The following is a 22,437-nucleotide window of genomic DNA, read 5'->3' as shown; positions in this document are numbered from 1 at the left end:
CACCCAGCAGGAGCTACAGCAAGAACTACAGTTTCTCCTCTTTGCTTGGGATTTGGTGGTTTTGGAGCAGTCTGACTAGAGCTGCAATTTATTTTGTTAAGCTGCCACAGGGCAGGCCATTTATATGCAAAAGCCACTGTGGGGAACTTAGGCAGGTTTGTAGAATGTGTGGGGTTGGGTCTCAGGGTCTTAAGGTGTCACTAGGCTAGGACGTGGGAAACAGTGATGGCTGCCAGCCAGCCTTCTCTGCCTTTCTGAGTTTCCAAGTCCCCATGTCCCGAGCTTCAGCACAGTAAACAATGATTGCTGGGTATACCTATGCAAAAAAGTCACCCTCTCTTTCCGACTCAATGGCTGACAGTCTAGCTTCTCCCTGTAGTCATCTGGGTCCCCTGCGTGTCCCCAGAAATTGGATTTCAGAATAATCAAGAGCTTGTCTCCCTTCAGTTGAAAAAAAAGCTGCGTGCCCTGTCACTCGCCACTAGCACTATTCATGTGCCTCTGTACCTCAGTTTTCAGCATTTGTGCTCCTTTCTCTTTCCTTCTAGTTGTGAAACTTCCACTCAGCCAGCTTTCCCATAGTTCTGGGTGATAGCGTTTTGTCTTTTAGTTGTAGTTTTGAAATTGTTGTGTGAGGCTTCAGTTTAGTTATTTACCTTTGCTGCCATCTTGGTTTCTCTCTATATATTATATATTTCTTATTTTTACAGCAGTTCTTTTAACATTTCTTGCAATGCTGGTTTGATGGCAATAAACTCCTCTAGTCTCTTTTTGTCTGGGAAGCTCTTTATTTCATCATGTTTTGAATGTTAGCCTTACTGAATAGAGTAGTGTTGGTTTCAGATCCTTGCTTTTCATTACCTTGGATGCTTCATGCAATTCCTTTTTGGCCTGTAGAGTTTCTGCTGAGAAATCAGTTGTTAGCCTTATGAGAGTTCTATTGAAAGTAAAAAATTGCTTTTCTCTTCCTGCTTTTAAGATTCTCTCTTTGGTTTTGATTTTTGGCATTTTTATTATGATGCACCAGGGACCTTTGGGTTGTTCTTGCTTGAGACTGTCTGTGCCTCCTGAACTTCACCAGGTTAGGGAAATTTTCTCCCATTGTTTCTTCAAATACGTTCTCTATGTATTATTCACCTTCTTCCCCTTCTGGTTGTCCAATTATGCAAATATTGTTATATTTCATGGTGTCCTATAGCTCTCTGTGGTTTTTTTTTATTGTTTGTTTGTTTCTCCGATTTTTTCTTACCCTGTCTTTTAATTCACTGATCTCATCCTCAGCTTCCTATAATCTCTTTGTTATGCTTTCCAGTGTATTTTTTTTTTCTGCTAAGTTATTCTTCATTTCTGACTGGTTGTTTATCGGAGTTTCCATGTCTTTTCACTGATCTCATCCTTAGCTTCCTAAAATCTGTTTGTTATGCCTTTCAGTGTATTATTTTTTTTTCCTGCTATGTCATTCTTCATTTCTGACAGGTTGTTTATTGTAGTTTCCATGTCTTATTTTCATTCTGTTGAGCATTCTTATAAGCATTACTCTGAACTCTATATGTGATAAATTGCTAATCTACATTTCATTTAGCACTTCTAGAGAATTATTTTATTCTTTCGTTTGGAGCATATTTTTTGTCCACCCATTTTGGCTGCCTTTTTGGGATAGTGTTTATTTACTAGGTGGCTCTTCTATGACTCCCAGAAATCTGCATTGATGGGAAATCTCTGCATGAGAAAGATGGTTTCTGCCATAAGGGGCAATGACTAATCACATGAATCCCAAAGGTTGCCCTGGGCCCTCTCTCTACTGAGCTCACGCAGCTAGTCCACTTTGCCATCCCACTATGGGAGCCCTAGTTAAGTGGTTACAGTTAAAATTAAGTGTGTTGGCACTTTTAGGGAGTGTCTGCAGATGTCTAGCCATCTGACCCTACTGGACAAAATCCCCTGTGCTTTTCTCAGCCTAGTTCTGGTGGGCTGGGCTGTAGGAAGTGGTTATAGGGTTAAACCTCAGACTGACCTGCTGGCAAAGTCACAAACAAGTCCAAGCTTGGAGGGCACAGTCCTCTAAGCATAATTAAGCTTGATCTTGTAACTGCTTCCTAGATCTTTCCTGGGTAGCTAATGGGCTGTGGGAGGGGCAGCAAGCGCTGCCAAAACAAGTGAAACTTACAACAACATTGTAGATTACCTTGTTTGTCCCTGATTATAAATAAAGCCTGAGCTTTGCAGTCTGTATCTGTTCTGTGGCCTCATCCAGGCACAGATGATCCACCTAGACCCATCTTTTTCTCTTTGTCTATCATTTCTCCATCCTTCGTCACCCCTGCTCAGGCTTGCTGAATCCTTGGCTGTGCTGGCAAGGCACACTGGGCTAGGGAGCCCAGATTGGGGTTTAGACCACAGACTTCTCTAGGGAAAACCTCCACAGCTGAGATATCCCTCTGGAACTTCAGCTACTGCCTGAGGGAGCTGAGCCAGTTCTCTCACGTGTCTGTCCTTCCTACCAGTCTTTAATGCTGTTTCCACTTTACATTCTCAGTTATAAGTGTTCACTCCAGCTAGTGTTCAGTTAATTATTCAGGATAATTTTTCTATAATATATTTTAGTTATAATTTCAGCTTGGTCCTGAGAGAATGTCAGTGTAGCTTCCACTTAATATACCACAATCTTCGGCCTGGGTGAGTCTATTTTAAAGAAGTGGTTCCAACACCTAGCCACACTCAAGGGGCCAAAAAGCCCCTTCTCCTCCAAGAATGGATTTTTTTTTAATTGACACTATAATATTTTCCAAATGTATTAACATATAATAATTCTTACTTAATATTTTAATCTTAATATGTTAACATTCTTCTTAACATGTTGTTATTCTCTAAATATTGAAGATGATTTTATTTTAGGTTGTAGGCTTATATACAAAATTTTTCTACAACATTTAATTGTAATTATATGTGTTGATAAGGTAAGATACTATTTTCTTCAACCATCCAGTGACTTCCTTGTTAAAATTCTTCTTTTTTAAAAATATATTTTTATTGATTTAAGAGATGAAGGGAGAGAGAGAGAAAGATAGAAAATCATTGATGAGAGAGAATTATGGACCAGCTGCTTCTTACATACCACCCACTCGGGGTCAAGCCCACAACCCAGGCATATGCCCCAACTAAGAATTGAACCTCAACCTCCTAGATTAGTAGTCGGCAAACCGCGGCTTGCAAGCCACATGTGACTCTTTGACCCCTTGAGTGTGGCTCAGCGTTAGAACCACTTCTTTAAAATAGACTCACCCAGGCCAAAAACCGACTTCTGCACATGGGCCACAAAGTTTCAATGCCACTATATGTGCGTGCCCACACGTGGTATTTTGTGGAAGAGCTACACTCAAGGGGCCAAAGAGCTGCATGTGAATCATGAGCCGCAGTTTGCCGACTACTGAGCCCCACTTTCTGGGCCATTCCTTTACAAACTCCATGGTTCTTGTCCTTCTGAGGCTCCTAATTGACAATTCCTCTACTTTTAATTAATCCAGTTGTCTGACTTCATTGGTCCCTCACAAGGACACCTATATACTCTCTCAGCTTCCCTCTCCAGCTATAATGAATTCCTTGCAGTTTCTTTGAATCATTTGCCATATCCATAATCTTGTTTTTAATAGTAATGACAGACTAATTACTATTATAGTTTTAAAATTCAACTCAGAGCATTGTAGGATAGGAACTTCTTAGTCCCACTGCTTTGCTCAAGTATTCCCTACAACTGTCTTGCTCTGTCACTCTGCATCCCAGTGATACTCTTAACTTCTAAGAAGCCTATCCCAATCAAAACTCACAGGGGCTTTTTCTTATCCTGCCCATCTCCATCCCCTATATAATGATGTAGATTATTGCACATTATACATGTTTGTATAAACATCGTTTTATTGTTGTTTTATCATTTTGCCTAAAGTAGATGTTAGAAATAATATGTAAAATTGTTTGATGGTTTTTAAATCCAAATAATGGTTAGCACAAACGGAAGTTAATCCACTCTCCCTCTGACACTCATAATGACCTCACCAATGTTTCTCCTTCCAAACTAAATTGATCCTACATACCTCAGTTATATTTGTGGACATAAAGAAGTTTAACACCACAAAGGGATCTCATGACAAGTTTAAGCAGTGGAACATAAAGGGCTACCAGATCTGAAGACTGTAGAAACAATACTTTTTTTTTAGTAGAAATTATAGGAAAACTCAGAATATCTACATATAAAATGTGAGTATAATAAAATATTGAGAGAGAAATTAGGCTGTTGTTTCAGAAATGGTACCATGAAGATAAAGCTGATGATGGCCATAAAATACTCTGCTTTATAAAAAAATATGCAGAAAATTGAGGGCCAGACAGTCCTTCCATGGCTTACTAGGAGAAAAACCAGTACTGCACCCCTCCCAATTGATCACTCCAATCCCCAGAACTTCTTCACAGCCCAATTTAGAGCAATATACTAAGGAGAAGAAGAGAAGTAGAGAACAATAACAATTATGCCTAGTAAGGAAGGACTCCAGCTTTAAAACAACCACTTGTGAATTGACTTCTGAATTGCCCTTTCTGTGCTGCATGGGATGTGATAGCTCAATTGAGGACATTTATAAACATTGTACAAAGATGCCACTCAAAAACCAGCAGTTCAATTTCAACAGAATTTTCATCTCTGTCAGCATAGAACAGCAATGACTGAACATTAACTCCCATAGTCTGAAACAACTTTCTTTTATAGAGATTTTATAATCCTGTGACTAAATAAAACATTTAAAGGTATTTTTACTCATCTTCTATTCATTTTTTAAAAATCTGGTCCTGGTAGGGTTAATCATAACAATCAAAATATCCTACTTTCTTAGTAAATTAATTTCAGGTCTCAGTGTCACCAAGGTTAAGCCCTCATTGAGAAGCTACAGGGCACTACTCTTTCTGAATGTCCATACAGTGATGCTTGAGGTTTGATGCAACATTAACCCTCAAGTGAACTGGAAAAGGAATATGATGACTTAGCCACCGCTCAGAAGTAATTCAAGGGAAGGTTAGGAAAGAAGCCTTGTATTTCTGCTTTTAGCTATTGGATGGAGAAAAAGCATCCCAGATTAGTCTGGTGGCTCTGAATGAGTCAAATGATTCAATGATTCATTTTGTATCTATCATCCATTAAATGAAAATGATGATGGTGCCATTCTGTCATCATCATCTACACATGCTAAAACGATAGCAAAAATGCAATTTATTTCCACAGTTGTTTTGGAAATAGTCTGTGACATATTATGCAGTATTTACTGATATATCAATTCACAATTGATTGTGATTATCACAAAAAACTTATACTTCAAATAATGTAAAATAGAAGTGGAAATAAAATAGAGAATGATCATTCATCTGATAGTGTCTCTGTCTTCCTATTCTCAGTAACTCAGTATATGGACATGTCTAAACCACAGTACATTTCCATCCAGACCATAATCTACACCATGTTAGACCACATACTTTGCCATATGGCAGCTGTAACAAAAAAGAAAACCATATCAGACTTTGAAATAACTAAATTGGGTTAATAGCCTAGTTTTGTCACTTACCAGCTGGATTAAAACTCTCATATGGTTTAAAACTCTTAGAGCCTCAGTTTTCTTACCTATAATATTTGAACAATCTTTTAACTCTTTCACTTGTTAGGATTTTTTTTTTTTTTTTTATTTACTAGAGACCCGGTGCACAAATTCATGCACCAAAGGGGTCCCTCAGCCTGGCCCATGAGGTAAGGCAAAACCAGCTCTTCGACACCCCATAGTGGTCCTGGCTTGCAATAGAGTTCAGGCCAGGCCAAGGAACCCTACCTACCGGTGCATGATTGGGACCGGGCAGGGAAGGGGGAGGTTGGCCAGCCAGGAAGGGACTGTCAGAGGGCTCTAGGGCATGTTTGGCCCATCCCACTCAGTTCTGATTGGCCAGACCCCAGCAGCAAGCTAACCTACCAGTCTGCCCCTTGATGGTCAGTGCACATCATAGTGAGCTATTGAGTGACCTTGGTATATAATTAACATATTATGCTTTGATTGGTTGAACAAATGACCTGACAATCAGACACTTAGCATATTAAGCTTTTATTATATAGGATTGGGGAGACATTGGTTAATAAAATTATAAAGGTTTAAGATCTACAAATCTATAATACATCATCTGTATATTGTATTGTGTGTTAACCACCTAAAGTCAAGTCTGCATCCATCAGCATTTATTCCCCCTCTATCCTCTTCTACCTCCTCCACCCCATTTTCCCTCTGGTAATCACCATACCATTGTCTATGTCTATGAGTTCATTTTGAGGGTGTTTTTTTTTGTTTTGTTTTTTCTTAATTCCTTCACCTTTTCCACCCAGTCCCACAACTCCCCTCCCTTCTGAGCTCTCTGTCTGTTCTCAGTATCTAGGTTAGGAAGTGTAAAGTTAAAAATATTTGTGGAAACACCTAGCACAGATGTTTCTAAGTACAGATGCTTAGTAATTAATCTTCTCAAAAATCTATTAATAATGCTATTTTTCTAAGTTATCTCTAGGATACTTGTTCTTTTATTTTTCTGCTACCTGTTATAGCGGTAGCAAAATTTCCATGTAGAAATGAAGTGACCCTCATCAAACAATAAAGTAACAAAATCCTCAAACAGCCATTTCCTGCCTGACAGTTGGTATGCATATGCTTCACTGACTTTACTGTGTAGCCATGAAACCTTTATCATAAGTGTCATTTGGCTTTAACTTTGCAATAAAGTAATTATAGTGCTGAGCTTATTAAAAACAGACTCCATCACAGGAGACTTTGACGGATGTTGGTGGAAGTTCTAACTCGACAGGCAAGTGGGATGAGCAAGTGCATGCCAGAGCTCAAGACATTATATTACAAATGCTGTTTATTCTCTGTCAGCTATAAACTATGCAGTAAATAACAGATTATAAAAGAGATCCAGAAATAACATTAAGCTAAAATGGAACCATCAATTATTCTCTCTTCTGTAGCTTTCAGAAGATTTTTTTTCCCTTCACTGTTGGTACTTTTTTCTTTATTCGTTAATTGCTTTTTTCCCTGACTCCCCTGTTCTGCTCCAGTGCCTATAAATCACTGTAAAAAAGATAAAATGTTACTATTATGAAACGAGTGTAAAATGGTATTTAAATAAATTTGCTTTTGCCACCTAGCCAACTTTTCTCTAACCTTTAAGCAAAAGTTTAAAGCTACTACTGAGAATGTTGTAAACTTCAGCAGAGTGCATGTGCATGTATTTTTAGCCCTCCCACTATTTTAGATACTGGGCAGAGTCCAAATTGGAGCAGTCACTTCACAGCGAGTTTTGTGATGTAAATTTAAAATATACTATGGGAGGAAATTCAAGCTATTCCTGTAAGGAGCAATTTTGAAACATCATTCACCTAGGGCACTGGATCACAAAGGATTGTGGACCCGCCAGCTGCAGCAGAAGAATGATAATAAATGGAGCTGAATGGGAAGAAGGAGAAAAAGAAAGAGTATGTGACAAGTTATGTCTAACCTAATTGGGTTCCACACTGGCAGTCATGCTCACATTCATGTCTTAGGAAGTCCTTCCAGTTTCACTGGGTTCCTTTCCCCATGTGAGGGTCTAAGGCCCATATCTACATCACTAAGTAGGTTCCGAAACTTTATCACATGTCCAGCATAATGATGAACACTATTTTTATGAGTCATTCATTTAAACATTTGAGTACCTAAAATCTGTCATATATTGGGGTCCAACTGGGGATGAGACAGAAATGGCCCCTATTCTCTAGGAGCTTACACTTTATACCGATATCTGCTCTTAAAATATTAAGGCTTGCCTGGCCAGCATGGCTTAGTGAGTGAGCCCCAACCTATGAACTAGGAAGTCATAGTTCCATTTCCAGTCAAGACCTATGTTCAGGTTACAGGCTCCATCCCCAGGGTGGGGGATGCAGGAGGTAGCTGATCAATGATTATCTGTCTCATCATTGATGTTTCTATCTCTCTCTCCCTCTACCTACCTCTCTGAAATCAATAAAAATATATTTAATTAAAAAATTAAAGCTTAATTCTAAAAATCCTTTTATTTTATCCAGGATAATGGTCATTAGATATAGCTATATTGCCACTATATTGCAATTTATTGGCAGAAACCCTTTTTATATAATTAGTGATGAGCATATCATTGTTATAGGTAAAATAATGTGTGTGTGGAGGGGGGGTGCGAGGAAGACCTTTAGTTACTCCATTTAAACATATCTATTATGTGGGTCAAAGCAGAGAATTGGAATTGAATGGGATGAATTGGAGAAACTACTATAATAGGGCTAATGTTCATATCTCCATTCCATTAATGAGTTATATAAATAGTATTTAGTCAACAATTCTGTGCACAACAGAAACCCACATATACAAACACACATCCAATAAAACCCCTTGAGTGCAGTCCTATAAAATTTCAGATTCTTTAAGATTTCAGGTTTTCAATGAAAATACGACATGGCTGCAGGTATTCAGCAGTGCAAGAGGCAATGGACACTTCAAATAGTGGCAAAGTTACTCATAATCACAGAAAAATTGCTTATCAGTCCATCATTGACTTTTTCAGCCATATACAGATAATTCATCTTATGTTAAAATAATAAACAAATTTTAAAGCATTTTATTAGAGAACTAGAGGCCAAGTGCACAAAATTTGTGCACAGGGTATGGGGGTGTCCCTCAGCCCAGTCTGCACCCTCTCCAATCTGGGACCCCTTGAGGGATGTTCAACTGCCAGGATCGGGTCTAAACAGGCAGTCAGACATCCCTCTCACAATTCTGGACTGCTGGGTCCCAACTGCTCACCTGCTTGCCTTCCTGATTGCCCCTAACTGCTTCTGCCTGCCAGCCTGATCCTAACCACCAACCACTACCCTAACCGCTACCCTGCCAGCCTGATTGATGTCTAACTGTTCCCCTGCCAGCCTGTTTGCCCCCAACTTCCCTCTTCTGCTGGCCTGGTTACCCCTAACTGCCCTCCCCTGCAGGGTTGATTGCTTCCAACTGCCCTCCCTTGTAGACCTGGTCACTCTCAACTGCCCTCCCTTGCAGGCCTGGTATCTCCCAACTGCCCTCCCCTGCTGGCCATCTTGTAGTAGCCATCTTGTGTCCACATGGGGGCAGGATCTTTGACCACATCAGGGCAGCTATCTTGTGTGGAGTGATGGTCAATCTACATATTACTCTTCTATTAGATAGGATAGAGGCCTAGTACATGAGTGGGGACCAGCTGGTTTGCCCTAAAGGGTGTCCTGGATCAGGGTGGGGCTTCCCTTGGGGTGTGGGGCTGTCTGAGTGAGGGGCTTGTGGTGGTTTGAAGCTGGCCATGTCCCCTGGCAAACCCTAGTGGAGGCCCTGGTATCTGGGTATCTGGAATTTATTTACCTTCTACAATTGAAACTTTGTAGCCTGGAGCGGAGCCAAGCCTTTTGCTTGCTCCATGGCTGCCGCCATTTCTGTTTGGATTTGTAGCCTGGAGTGGAGGCCTAGGCCAGCCAAGACAGGTGGAAAGCTTAACTTCCTCTGTTGCCCGGGGCAACCCTAGCCTGTTCTCTCCAGCTCCTTGGCTGCCATTTTTCTTGGGATTTATCTTCTATAATTGAAACTTTGTAACCTTGAGTGGAGGCCTAGGCTGCAGCCATCTTGGTCGGGGTTAATTTGCATACTTTCTCTGATTGGCTGGTGGTAGTGGCTTGTGGGTGTAGCAGAGTGATGCTTAATTTGCATATTACTCTTTTAATAGGTAGGACTTTAAATTCCTCACATCTCTGCAAAAGCTAGAGACCTTCTAAAATGTATCACAGCACCATGACTGGGAGTCATTGTCTGGTAATCAAAATGTTATATGAATTATAAGGCTTTGAGAAATATTAACTGGGAATGGGTGTGGGTTATTGGCTAGCACAAAGTACCAAGGGAATAACTGGAAAGTACTTAAAACTACTGTTCATATTGCAGTTAAATAGGAACGAGATATAAGAACAGAAAAGCTGATGAACTTAGGTAATGGGATTAAATATAATTGACAAAGCACTGCACAGAATTCCCCAACATACCAGGCCAACCCAGAGACATTCCACTGTTTCTTTAAGTCTCTAGTCACTAAAATTCTCAAAGACCATCAAATAAAATTTTGATAATTCTATTTAAATACTCTATTGTAAGGAAAGTGAACATTGTTATAAACCAGATGTTTCTGTTCATGAAAGAATGGCATATGTGGTATCAACATTCAAGCAGCAATCAGAGTCCTCTTCAATCACAGGAGTCTCTTAAAGCCATCACTTCTCCAGAATGTACACATTGGCTGTTTGTTGATAGTGCTACTTTCCTAGAAAGATATTCTAGCACATTGTCTCTCTACATCTTAGAATATAAGTTTACCTATAACACATATTGTTGATGTGGGATGAACACATGGACAATCAAACTCAGAAGATTCAAATTATGATATTACTATGTGTTATTTCATTTGGATGTTTTGGTTTCCTCAACTATAAAACAAGTATAATTTCAGAATCTTTTGCCTAAGCATGTTATAAGGAATAAAGTGATAATTCATGTATTGTGCCTAGGGCGGCACTTGCTATAATTACTATAATTGATGCTATTGAAATGTTGATAATATATTTACCAATAGTATAACTGATATGTATATATCAATATATATTTTTGTGTTATATTGTGTGTGTGTGTGTACACACACACACACACACACACACACACACCATATTTTCTGTCATATAAGACGACTTTTGAAAAGAAAAAAGTCAACTGAAAATCGGGGGCAAAAGACCAAAATTGTACAAAAATTACCTACAGATCTTGATGGCAAAGTAAGTCTTTTCTTTGAAGTGGGGGGTAGTCTTATACAGAGAATATAGGCCTAAACCTATGTTTTAACTGTAAAATTAGAGGGTCGTCTTATACACCGGAAAATACGGTGTGTGTGTGTGTGTGTGTGTGTGTGTGTGTGTGTGTGTCCGTCCATATAGAGAGACACTTAGACACACAGAGAGATAGTAAAAGAGAGAGAGAGAGAGAGATAGAGAGAGAGAACTTCTGCAGAATGGGTAGGAAACAGGCTTGAAATATGGTGTATTTTTTAAATATACAACTGTTAGGGGTTTTTTTTACCTAAAATCATTTAAGATGATTCTAAACAATAACTATATCAATAACTATATAGTCTTGCTGGTGTCCAATGTATAGAATTCCACCCATGTACACCAGTGCTTCCCTTGCAGCCTATTATTTCTCCATCAGGACAGCTACTTGTCCTTAAGGTCTCAGTTCCTGTAATTTCTGTGCATATCTCTATGAAAGCACTTTTCACATAATGCTGGAATTATTTCTTCCCATAGGAATCTCCCACCAAACTGTTAACTCCTGAAAACTGACCCTATCCATCCCTGAGTCCTTTAGTCCTAACATAATACTTAATTCCTAGTTTTAGGGAAGAAGTAAGTAAAAAGTAAAGAGGGCAGAGGAAAATAAAAAATAAAAAATAAAAGGATAGAGAGAGAACAGGAGAACCAAGATGGCAGTTTAGGTAAATGGAGGTACTTGCTACCTCCCACAGCCACATCAAAATTACAACTAAAATTTAGAACAACCATCATTCAGAACTGCCTGAAATCTGGCTGAATGAAAGTCCTACAACCAGAGAAAAAAATAAGAAGTCACACTGAGACTGGTAGGAGGGGCGAAGGGGTGGAACAGGCTGATCCAACAGCCACCTGTGGCTTTCTTTTTAATTGGTAGGGATATCATGGCTGCAGAGACCTCCTATGAGGAGCAAGGGGTCCCAGCCCCACACCAGACCCCGAGCCCAGGGTTACAGTGCCCATAACTTTGGTCTGCAAAATCCAGTGGGGATTGTGGCTAACACAGAGGCTGCTAGAGACCCAGACAGTTCCTCTTAAAAGGCTGGCTGGCACATGGATTTACTCAGATTGAATCCCTCTGGGTTCCAGTGCTGGGGTGATGCCTTGAAAGGAATGTGGGGCATTTGTGGAGGAATTAGAATGTCTAGCATCAGAGCAAGAACTAGAGGGGGAGAGGGGGACTTTCTCCAAGACAAGAGTGATCTCACGTGTCATTGTTCCTATGTTGGGACCTTTACTGTCACAGTGCTAACTGGCAGCCATAACTGAGTTTCCATTAGCTTGGCTCATACTGTTCATTCCATCCTGGTGATTCCCTGAGACCCATCCCCATCCAATTTGCAGCTGCACCCAAGCTTTTTGCAGTGGCTTTTTCATATGAATTGCCTGTCCTGGCTCAGATTTTAGACTTTCCTAAAATCTCTCAAATAAGCAACAACTCGTGTCAGCATGCCCTATATCTAAGAGGAGAGGCCCAAGGCCCAACACTAGCACCAGCCTGCCTTATTTCACAGCTTGGCTTCGCCTGGGCATTTCCAAGCCCAATACAAGTAGTAGCCATCTACAAATCACTTTGTAGCTCCTGCCTGGTAGCTCCAGGCAGTGGCTAACTTTGCACCTCCCAGGAAGCCCCAGAGCCAGTACATCCAGTGGACAGCTTCAGACCATACCAGATTACAACTCTACACAGCCACAAGCAATGCAGCCTTAGTGAGCACCAAAGCCCCCAAAGTTCTATTCCATAGGGGTGTCTTCTGCACAGTAACTCTTGCACTGTAGCTGTAGTTATTCCTCATAGCCAATTGGCCTGTAGGTCAATTCCTCCCAGTGATGCCAACAGCAATCAAGGCTCAACTACAACAAGATTCTCCACATAGCCCACATAGAATGCTCTTAGAGTGTCCAGCTCAGATGACTGGGGAGGCAGAGCCATTGAGCTCTACCTGACACCTATACATAAGGCCACTCTACCAATTCTAGGAGACATAGTATATCTACCTAATACATAGAAACAAAGAAGCAGACAAAATGCAGGGACAAAGAAACATTTCACAAATGAAAGAACAGAAGATATTTAAAAAAAAAAAGAAAGAAAGAACTAAATGAAATGGAAGCAAGGAAAACTCTAGATAGAGAATTCAACATAATGGTTATAAGGTTGCTCAAGCATCTTAATGAGAGCTTCAAGGAACTTAGTGAAACTTTCAAGGATCTTAGTGAGAATTTCAAGAATCTTAATAAGTACATCAAAGACATGGAAAAGGACTGGTCAGAAATTAAGAATAATTTATAAGGATTCAGTAATAGAGTAGAGGATTCCAAGAATCAAATTAATGATTTAGAATATGAGGAAGCAAGAAATACCCAATCAGAAGGACAAAAAGAAAAAATAACCCAAGATTATGAAGATAGTGTAAGGAGCCTCTAGGATAGGGGTGTCGAACTCAATCAGAGAAGGGGCCAAAATCTAAAATCCAGCCTAAATTGCGGGCCAAATGGTTTACTGAACAGTCATAAACTGTCATTGTGATGGAAACACAGCGGAGTGCAGTGATGACAGCGCGGTGCGGGCCACATTGCAAGGCCTGGCAGGACGGATTTGGCCCGCAGGCCTTGTGTTTGACACATGTGCTCTAGGACAACTTTAAACATACTGACATTTGTATTATGGACTGCCAGAAGGAGAAGAGAGAAAGCTAGATATTGAAAACCAATTTGAAGAAATAATGACAAAAAACTTCCCCTACCTGGTAAAAGAAATAGACTTACAAGACCAGGAATCACAGAGAGTCCCAAACAAGAGGAGCCCAAAGAGGCCCACACCAAGACACATGAAAATTAAAATGTCAAGAGTTAAAGAAGGAGACTCTTAAAAGCAGCAAGAAAAAAGCAGTTTGTTGCCTATAAAGAAGTACCCATAAAACTGTCAGCTAACTTCTCAACAGAAACTTTGCAGGCAAAAGGGAGTGGCAAGAAATATTCAAAGTGATGAATAACAAGGACCTACAACCAAGATTCCCCTATCCAGAAAGCTATCATTTAGAATTGAAGGTCAGATAAAAAGCTTCACAGACAAGAAAAAGCTTAAAAAAGTTCATCATCACCAAACTAGTATTACATAAAATAGCAATGAATATATATTTATCAATTAAATCTATAAATTAAAATAAATGAATAAGGAATCTAATGAACAAAATTAACTGATGAATAAAATAGAACCAGAGGCATGGAAACATGGAACACACTGACAAATCTCAGAGGGAAGGGGAGAAAAGAGTGCAGGAAGAGATTAACTAGAGATCTTACATGCATATATGCATTACCTATGTACACAGAAAATAGGGTGGTGAAGGCCTGGGGTGAAGTGGGAACTGGATGGAGGAGGAAAAGATTTTTTAAAAATACTACAGTTATCTTCATCTGACATCCTAGGGAGAGGAACTTAGCTTTAACAGTAACATGAAAATATCATTCTTTAAGAAAAACAATGATTGGCCAAATCAAAAACATATATATATTTTAATATACATTGCATTTTGATAATTAATCCTATATTGTCTGTTTTCAGAATCTGTCTTAGATTCTTACATATGTAGGTAATGTTTCCACAATGAGATTGTAAACCTTTAACTTTCCAGATACCAAAGTTAAGTATCTAAAATAAAATGTCTATATTTGTTAGGTGGAGTAAATAAAAGCCCAAATGAAGAAAGGAAAAAAAAAAGAGAGAGAGAGAGAGAGAAAGGATAGAGATGAGAGAGGCAGAATGCACACAATAAATTCTTCATCACACACTTCTAGGTTCTCTTCTCAGATGATTATGTTATTGATTGCCAGAGCCTCCTCTGGAATTCCTTGGCTCTTGACTTTGGTTTGAATCTGAACTCTCAGAGACAAAATGCTATTGGTTCAACAAATGAAAACCATGAAACCACAAGAAAAAAATGATGAGATGAGAAAGAAAAGCCTTTATTTAAATATTTAGGTATTATCCACTGTATATGGCAAGAATTTAAGAAATTTTAAATCCTGTACATTTTAAGAAACTGTGATGATCTTTATTTTTTTCATTAAGTCCTATCAATACCTGTTACACTTTAATTAATCCAGGTTACTTCAGCATTCTTCTGAAGAATGGAATATGCCTATATGAAGCTTACATGCCCAAGAGTAGAGACAGATAGAAAATCCATAATAAGTTATTGGGTGATAGGTGGGTGTTGAAAGCTTCCCATTGGCTTCACTAGCAAAGAGTTGTGGACAAGGAACCCAGAAGGCTGATTAACCTTGAAGCTCTGAAAGGTCAGAGCCAAGCCCCACTGTCTAGTTCAGACAAAGGGAGCTGAAGAAACTTCCACCTTGTAGTCCTATTTAAATCCTTACTTTTGGGCTATCATTGGAATTGCCTGCCTAAGGGCTATGGGTGAATCCCAAAACCTGAATAAAAGGGATAGGTAGGCCGCGGAGCAAAGCAAAGTCCTTCCTCTTGAGCTGGGCTCCTACCTAGCCCCCAGTATTTTCATTAAATGTTCTAGACTCTTTAATTTGTTTGTGGCCTCCTCCAAAGCTCAAACCCTGAACCTGAACCCTGAACCATGTGGGACATGGTGGAAACATTCACAGGTTGGGAGGAGGGAAGAGAAGGAACAGGGGAATCAGAGTGCCTGGTCCAATTTTAAATAAGCTTTCAGGTTTTGACTGAAAAAGTGACATTTGAATAAAGTGCACAGACAGTTGTCAGAGAGTATTCTACACAGAGGGAAAAACCTATGCACACACACTTGGCCCTGAAATGGCACCGAGGAGGTGTGCTGGCACAAAAGGGGGTGGGGGAGTCATAGGACAAAGGGGTGGCAGATCATGCACAGCCTTGTAGCCACTGCACAGACAGGAGAGTTTGCTTTGATTTACCTTTCTCTTCCTATAAGCAGCTCCCTATTGTCGCCATCTTATCTCTCTCACTAGACAGGGGGGCTTTTTCAGTTAATCTGCCTGCTTGTGCTTTTCTAACAAATTAACTACTTAACTACCAAGGGCAAAGTTAGTTTGATATCAAATGTACTTTCCTTTGACCTAGAACTGGGGGTTCCTGTCCTGGATACCCTACTTTATTTTTTTTAATTCTTTTTAAAAAAAATATTTTATTGATTTTTTACAGAGAGGAAGGGAGAAGGATAGAGAGTTAGAAACATCAGTTAGATACATTGATCAGCTGCCTCCTGCACACCTCCCACTGGGGATGTGCTCGCAACCAAGGTACATGCCCTTGACCGGAATCAAACCTGGGACCTTTCAGTCTGCAGGCCAGTGCTCTATCCACTGAGCCAAACCAGTTAGGCCCTGGATACCCTACTTTAGAGATTCAGCTCTGCTCTGCCTTCTCCAAGTTGCACCTCTCTCCATGGGGTGAGGAAGCCAAGAGGTGAAGGTTCTTGCTTACCCAGACTTGTCTCCCTCCTTGACCATACTGCAATGCCCAGGAACTTTCTGCCTAAACAATAGACTCTAATCTCCAGGGCATGTGCAGCCCTCATTTCCTGGTCCACCCTCCCTAGCCAGTCCAGGCTCCCGAGTGCACAAACCCCTTGGCCAAGGATGGCCTAGGGCAGCTGTTTGCAGCACTGACTCAAGGTCCCCTGAGGTGTGGATGGAGCCAGAGAGGGTGGGTGGGTCAGAGACCTATTCACACTCCAGCTCCTGCCCTACAAGTGTCCAGTAGACTAGGTATCAAAGCCCTTCACCTAGAATACTAAAACTTTCCTGCCAAAAATAAGAGGGAAAACTCCTCCACCTGCTTCCAACTGCACCAGAAGCTGTTTTCCCCTGTGGTTCTCCTGTCCTTACTCCCCTGGCTTACTCACATTATCAGAATGGATTTCCGGTCAGAGGTTGATATGGAGCACATCCCCCATGGGTCTCCTGGTTTCCAGGCTGCAGCCTGCTATGAGATAAGAGTCCCTGATCAGCTCTGAGGTCCTCTTTTCAGGCACAGGTCATCAGATACATCATGAAAATTGATTCTCATATTCACTCCAACTGAGAGGCAATAACTGTCTGTCAAAATGGCTATTGTCAGCAGCAATCACTTTTTAAAGTGACCAAGCACTTATGAACAATTTCAACTTGAACATAACATTTTCAACAGTTAAATAGTAGCTTCCTCTGTAAGAGTATTTCTTTTTAGATGTGTTTTCAAATCTATTATCCCCTTTTATTATCTTAACATTTCTGTGAAGCAAGTAAGCTCCTGAAGGAACAGAATCCCAGAGAGGATGAAGGATTTGACCATGATCACTTATAAAGGTAATGTTCCTTCTTGGTAGATTCTCCCTTCCCTCAACAGATGGACGGAGTATGACGTAAACTGCACCTGCGGCCTGAACATTCCTGACCATCTAACCAGGCACCTTATATGGACTGTACACTGAACCACCAATCAGTACCTGCCAAATACCCTAAGCCCCCGATTCCTAAGTAACTAAGTGCTTAATCATGTGCCTTATATGAAACCACCAAAGTACGCTATGCCCCACCCCTTCCCAGTCCTCCCCTCAAAAGGTGTGTTCACTCCTGCACGTGTGCTCTCTTCCTTTGCAAGGCAGCCTGGCAGGATCCTTCTCTTCTAATAAAGCCTGCAGTCCTGGTTTTCGGTTCTGTCTCATCTTTCTCTTCTACATCTAAATCTTAGTCTAGACTGACTCCAATAACCTTTCCAGCACAAAATGCAAATCCGGACCACTGCCTGTCTTCTGAATAACCCTCTTCCCACCCAGACATCCTCAATTATTTTCCAGTCCATGGGATATTGCTTCCTTTCTGAATCTGCCATATCAGTCTTACCTACCTTAGAATGAAATCAGTGTAAGAGGGTTATGTTTTCATGTCTCTTCATTTACTCAGACAGTATTTGTTGAGTGCCATTCTGTTCCAGGCACCATGTCTGGGGAACCTGAAATAGTCAACATCCCTGCTCTGCAGGAGCTTTGCTAGAACACACACAAAAGAACAAGAGAGCAACAGAGGGTACTCTGCCCTGTCTTCTCCCTCTGTACTCGCTATTCTCATGCTGCCAGCTTAGTGGCTCCCTCCTGAAAACACCTGTGACCTTTCACATGAGACTTTCTCTGGCTTGTCTGGCCATCGTGCATGACAGGCCTGAAGTGTGGGGACTTGAGAGCAATAGCAACAGCACTTAACCAATAACAGATTAGAGTTCGTGGATAAATGCCCCAGCTTCCTCACCTCTATGTGGAACAACTTTGAAAAATGCTCTTCTACATTGTCACACAGGTACCCCAGTGGCAATGAACCCCGATAGTCCACAATGGTCATCTGCTCATTAAAGTACCCTGCATTGGCTTCAATTGCCTCCCATACTCGATTCTATGCTTCCCACCTGTACCTCCTGGGACCACCTCCCAGAAAAATGTGTAAACTCCAATTCTTGTCTGGGGGTACTTCCAATAGTGATAAATATTATGAGGAAAATAAGTCTGGGTAATGTGAAACAGACTGAGGGAAGAGGGTGTTAGATTAGGTGTTCAGGGGAGACTAGAGAATGAGGTAATGATTGAGCTGAGGTGATAGTTGAGCTGAGACACTAATGACAAGAACCTGGGGAATTTGAGGGGCAGGTCACCACTCTAAGGAGAGAGAACAGGAGATGGGAAGGCCTGGAGGCTGAACAAAGTTGGAGTATTTGGAGAATACCCCAGGTCAGAGTGGCTGGATCAGATGAGGTCAGAGACAGCAAGAGCTGTCTCCAGAGCCCCTTTTCTGAATTTCACTCTACACATAGTGGGAAGCTGCTGGACAGCTGACCCACATGGTGGAGTGATCCCATCCAATTTTTTGAAAGGTCATCTAGCTTCTGTTAGATTTTGTGCTCTCCATACCAACACCACACAGTGCATATGACCAACCCCCTGAGATGGCTGTTAGACCACATATGAAGTGTACATTTATCTTTGGGGCGGGGAAGTGGGGAGAATAGCAATTTAAGAACTCTCCTATGGTTAGCGGAGGACTTCTGAAATCTCTAGCCCCACACTCCACACATCAATAATGTGTTCATCAAGCCCTTTGTGAAGAAAGTCACGTAAAATACAACTGGGACATTATCACACCCAAATATGTGTCAAGTAGCACTGTGTGTAAGAGTTCTGCATCTCATACATAAAAGTTTAGAATATTCAATAACTTTCCTGATAAATTCTTTTGAATTAAAAAAGGGGGAAAAAAGTCTTTTGCTAATCTGATAGGAATGAAGGTTAATATATCTGACCATCTAGCCCCTGATTTCAAAAGACCGCTGCTTTTAAGTGCTTCCTGCTCTTAATGGTGCTGTACTAATGCATATTCCTCCTGATAGCAACTGCTTTGCCATTTTGTTATTTAATGCAGATGCTATAGAAGCAAAGGTTAGCATTTTGCATCTTTTAGGGCAAAAAGATGAGGCTAGTTAGACTGATGTTTAACAAAAAAATCAAAATAAATTAGTTTCTCCTCTCTGAAATGATCCTTTGTCAGAGGAAAGGGGGATAGGGGTGGAAGGGTCAGACACAATTTTAGCTCAGCTAATGCTGCCAAGAGCAGAATATCAGATGAGATGCAGAGGAGTTTATTTAAAAATCACTGCTTTGAGCTCAAACATCTTGATGCCTATCCATATGGTGCCTGCTGGTCCATCACACTGTCCTCAAAGGCTGATGCCATTTTCCCCACTATTCCCAGGAACTACAATATTTGCTGGAAGGCAGATTATTTGGGGTCAAAACCTTTTGCTAAATTTCTTAATCTATGTGTTCATGGAAATAATTGTATAGGGGAAAACTCTCAAAATTAAACAAAAAAAGCAATTTTCTACATGTTTTAAGGGGAGATTTTTTTTTTTTAAATGAAAAAATAGAAATTTTATTCATTTATAATTCTGGATATTTTTAGAACATTTTATATCACAGAAGAGTCACTTCTTTTTTTTTTAATATATATTTTATTGATTTTTAACAGAGAGAAAGGGAGAGAGATAGAGAGCTAGAAACGTCAATTAGAGAGAAACATCGACCAGCTGCCTCCTGCACATCCCCCACCGGGGATGTGCCCGCAACCAACGTACATGCCCTTGACCGGAATCGAACCCGGGACCTTTCAGTCCGCAGACCGACGCTCTACCACTGAGCCAAACCAGCTTCGGCGAAGAGTCACTTCTTGATCAAAATGTTTTGCAATTTTGGTTCTTATAGCAATCTCCTCTGTAATTTGAGTGTGATGTCACTAGGTAACGATGGAAAGTCACGCACACCTAAAATCTCAGAAGTGGTTGTGCTTTGCTAGAGAGTTGAAATTATAATTAGTAACAAGGAAAGTTGTCTGTGAACTTTCATATGGTCTCAAAGTCTTCTGTGAACTTTCCTTCCCAATTGCATTCAAAGCCATTGTTAGGAGACAAAGGTAATGCTTTTTAATTGATTCTGATTTCATAGTAGCAAAGCAAAACAGAAAGTTTAATTTTGATTTTTTAAACTTCTGTTTCTGTTTTATTGCATCACTCATTTTCATTCTCAGTGTAATTATCAATGTTGCAAATACTTATGTAAATAATTATTCAAGCTTATCAAGTCTGTTTGTGGAATAAATTCCAGTAAAGTCACTTGTTTTAATTTACATATGTGAATAAATAAATACATTTATTGAGCTACAATTTCTACATTATAAATTTGCATAGTTATATTATGAACAATATGTGAGATTTATTCATTCCATTATTCACTTAACAAATTGTTATGGGGTGCTTATTCTGTACCAGGCATTGCTCTTGGTCCTGAAAAGCAACAGTAAACAGAAAACCCTTCACCTGTTGGAGTTTACATTCTAGTGAGGAAAGGCAAACCATAAAAAAAAAATTAATTAATTAAATAAATAAAACAAGCATATGTATGTTTATTCTAGAAGCAATAAATGATCAGGGAAAAAATTAAGCTTAGATGAAACAGGGATGGCCATGGAAGTGGAATAGCTATTTTAAATAAAGGGTCCTGGAAGCTTCATTGACAAGGTAATATTTGATCAGAAACCTGAAAGGGTCCAGGAGGAGCATTGCAGGCTAAAATAATGGCAAGTGAAAAAGTTATAAGGCACACGAAGTAAAGTGTGGCTGATGCTCAATATGCAAAATGAAAAATATCAGGAGATGAAGATAGAAATATAGGTAGTGAGAGGGCAGGGCGGGTGAGAGGGAGGGCAGGGTGAGAGGGCAGGGCAGGGTGAGAGGGCAGGGCGGGGCAGGGCCAGCTCCCAGTAACTGGACTCTAGCCCTAACCCAACCAATCAGGTCAGCCAAGGTAGTGGCATCACCCTTCCTATAAAACCCATTGATATATTAAGTTCTTTCTCTTTCTCACCATGCCCTCGCTGGTATAAGTGGGACTGAGTTCGGACTAGTCCGAAATAAATACGGGCTTTCTGCAATTGCATCAGATTCAGCTCCCTGGTCAGCTCCCTTTGGGGTTTATGACACTTGGGCATTACAGTAGTAAGCAGAGTTCTGGGACAAATTATGTAGTGCCCTGCAAGTGGTTACAGAACTATCAAAAGTCTTCTATAAGACAGATACTGAAGTTGTGGTGAGATTCCTTCTCACCTCTATTTTGTAAAAAACTGCTGTTTGAAATTTTCAGCTGTTTTCTTAGATAGCCTCTTATTCTAAAATGTTTGCTTTAGCCTGCTTGTAAAATGAGGATCATAAAATTAGCTGTCTGACCTTGCAGGTCAAGACCAGGTATGCCCATAAATTTAGCTGTGTTTGTTTTCAAGGACAGCAGCGAGATAACCACTAATTGCACAGAGAGCTGGCCCCTTTATAAAAAGGGAAACTCTGCTTGTACCTTTGCTTAGAATTTGAATTCATCTTCTCTGAGCCCATCGCGGTGAATAAAGTCAGTCTCTCCAAACGTTCCTCCTGCATTGTTTGATTGTTCGGGAACTCTGTAACAGTGGCAGTGAACAAGACAGCTAAGGTCCCTGCTGTAGAGAGTTTACTTCTAGTAGACACACACACACACAGTTCATTGGTTAATTGGGCCCTGTTTCCATCTACTAAGCACTTACCAATAGTTTTTTTCATTCTCATGGCTTGTCTCACTCCCTTAGAGGATCTTTTCTTGAGTTCATCATGCCCTGTCTCCTCATCTTTTCTCCCTTAATGACTCCTAGATAAAAGCTACAGATTGCCTATTGGACAATAGAGGTAGAGAAGGGGGGTGGGGGGGAAGGGAGTTGAAACCAGACTGATAACTTTACAACTCCCAAGAGCAGCAAATACTCCAACCCTGTCCCTCTGCTTCCAAGCTAGGACTCAATGGCTTAATCTGTACACAATGACAGAGGTTAATTAATTAAATGCTTCTGCCCTGGTTGCCCCTAGCAACTGGCTTTGGCTCATGACCAAATTCCAACTAGAGATATTTCTTGGCAAT

The sequence above is a fragment of the Pipistrellus kuhlii genome, unplaced genomic scaffold, assembly GCF_014108245.1.
Source record: "Pipistrellus kuhlii isolate mPipKuh1 unplaced genomic scaffold, mPipKuh1.p scaffold_m20_p_1, whole genome shotgun sequence".
Lineage (NCBI taxonomy): Eukaryota > Metazoa > Chordata > Mammalia > Chiroptera > Vespertilionidae > Pipistrellus > Pipistrellus kuhlii.
Note: the sequence above shows the minus strand (reverse complement) of the source record.